We start from the raw sequence: 2,868 nt of genomic DNA, 5'->3' as shown, positions 1-2,868 counted from the left end.
TGGTTGAGTGGCTGGGCAGCTGGATATAGTATGCCCCATGATGAGACTGGTAATCAGCTCCATGGTGGAATCTACTGTGAGCAGCTGAATAACTGTCTTAGGGTTGTAGTCTGCTTCCTATATATAAGGAGAAGCCTTGGAGAACAGTCCTAGCTTATGGCATGCTTGAACTTTTCATGTAGCCATGTTGTTGTTGTTCAGTAGCCTGCCATGCTCTGCCGAACTTGGGACTTTCTAAGGACTTGAATTAATGGCCTGCTGTGTGGTTTGGTAACATCAGGACTGTCCCTTTTTATTTGTCAATATTGGGTTTGTCAGTCTCAGCAGCTAGCAGCTGTCTGAGTGAAGAAAAGCGTGTAGCTCCAGTGGGCCAGGAGTAGGAGGCAGAGCTGAACCCCAAGGCTGAGGGGCTTTCACCCAGCCCCTAGACCTTGGCATTTTGAACTTGGAATTAAAACCTCCAAACTGTAAGAGAAAAACTCCTGTTTGTTTAAGCTATCCCATTTGTGGTATATTTTTGTCAGAGTGGCATTAAGTAACCAGAACACTAAGGATTTTCCTATCTTTGCCTCCTAAAACACAGCCTTTGTTCCCCAGGGCACTCCACTAGCACTAATCAGCATCCATTCCTGTTTGGCACTTTTCATGACACTTGTGCCTTTAGAATAATGCAGCTAATACAATTAGAGGTGGGAGAGAGGGCAGGAGACTGCTCACGGCCAGTCTCACAGTGCATCATCCAAGAGTTGGAGAAATGACTTCAAGTCTTCAGTTAGTGTGACCCCAAGATCTCAGATTTAGGGAGATGGTGGCGGTTGAGGAAATTCCCTTGTTTTCTCAGGCATTCTGTATTTCATGAAGGGAAACCAGGCTAGTCTGTGGCTTGAAGAAGGTGCTGGCTTATTGTGTTTCTGTTATGTAAGTTCTATTTTTACTGTTATGTTTTCTCATTTTTATCATATAAGCATTATTGTATCTGTAGTATTTTGGTGAGTTGACTGTGGCATTGTCTGACAGCCTTATATTTAGATATAAGGAAAAGTTTTCATTTCTTGAATATTTTTGAAGATGTTAGTGAGCATTTTAAAGAGGTTATAAAAAGAACTATTGACAACTTGAAGATACTCTAGGAAGTTTGCTTCTTCTTCCTTTTTTTTTAAAAATTGTGATTTGGTTGAAGATATACAGAACAAATTAACTTTCCATACAGCAGTTCATATATACTTTATCTCATGGCATTGACTACAATTTACCACAATGCAACAGCTTCCTTCCCACTTCCTCCCCATAGTTACCTCTTCCCTGTGTCCATCCCTCCATGCATGCCAGCCCCCTGAGCTGTATCCCTGTGCATACACAACTCTTCTTTCTCCCATGATTGTTCTTTCCAAAGAGTATACTTCAGGTAAATGTTCAACTCATATGCCTGTCTTTGGTTTGGCTGGAAGCAACATGTGTGGGTTCAATTCCAGACCTGAAGGGCAGCTAGGGACCATAGTCTCAGGGGTTCCACCAGGCTCTATCAGACCAGCAAACCTGGTCCTCCCCCCCTTTTTTTCCCAAACGATTTTGAGCTTTGTTCCACATTGTGTTCCCTCTCTATCCAGGATCTCCTACATAGACCCCCCTCTGAGTGGTTGACAATGGTAGCTGGGCACTATCTATTTTCTCTGGTCTCATAGTTGTACAGGTTGTGAATTGCATAGTGTACCAGTCAGTAGGACTAATTGTTTCCAAGAATCTTTGCCTATCTTCATTCTTCTTTGCTGTGGACAAGGAGAGACCCATCGTTGCATCTAGATGGCTGCTTGCAAGCTTTTAAGATCTCAGTTGCTACTCGCCAAAGTAGGAGTGGAACAATGTTTTGTATACTACGTTATGCCAATTGAGCTTGATGTCCCCTGTGACTATGGTCCCGAGCCCACCATTTTAACTATTCAGTCCTTCTGGATAGCTGGCTCTGACCAAGAATTGACTACAACCTAGTGCCTTGTCAGCTCTACTATACACCTAGGAATTCAGATCATACAAATACACTTATAGGACCATTGTCTGCCAACCCTATACATAATCTTGGGTACACTCCACCCTTCATGGACATACCTAATAGTTCAGCCTGTCCACCTATCTATACTCCCATATACCCATGTTTTCTTTCACTGAAAATGCAGTACTATAAATCTAAAAGGGTTGGTCTTTGTTCTCTGTACCTCCCATGTACCTATCTATTTTTTCCTCTTCCTCAATGTCACCATGTTGATCACTCACATTTGGTACATTGCCCTTCTCTTCACCCAAATCAGTACTTATCTCTACCTATTAAACAGTGTTCCCTACCCTCTGCTTCCACCCTTGGTAACCAACAAAGAAAATTTCCTTCCATAGATAAACCTTTCCTTGACTTTTACAATAATGGACTAATACATAATACAATATTTGTCCTTCTGTGATTGACTTATTTCACTCAGCCCATAGTTTGGTTATCCATTCCTCAGTTGATGGACACCTAGGTTGTTTCCATCTTTTGATGATTGTAAATAGTGCTGCGATGAATGTGGGTGTGCATATGCCTGTTCTTGTCATGGCTCTCGCTTCTTTAGGATACATACCTAGTAATGGAATGGCTGGGTCAAATGGTATTTCTAATTCCAACTTTTTAAGGAATTGCCATACTGCTTTCAACAGTGGTTGTATCATTTTACAGTCCCACCAGTACTGTATGAGAGTCCCAATCTCTCCACATCCTCGCCAGCATTTGTTATTTTATGTCTTGCTGAAGTTTGCTACTAGTGCTGGAGGAAGATGGTATCTTGTTGTTTTGATTTGCATCTCTCTAATAGCTAATGATCATGATCATTTCTTCATATG

Source organism: Orycteropus afer, unplaced genomic scaffold, assembly GCF_000298275.1.
Source record: "Orycteropus afer afer isolate SDZICR_OR568_19922 unplaced genomic scaffold, OryAfe1.0 scaffold00148, whole genome shotgun sequence".
NCBI lineage: Eukaryota > Metazoa > Chordata > Mammalia > Tubulidentata > Orycteropodidae > Orycteropus > Orycteropus afer.
This window is presented reverse-complemented; position numbering follows the sequence as displayed.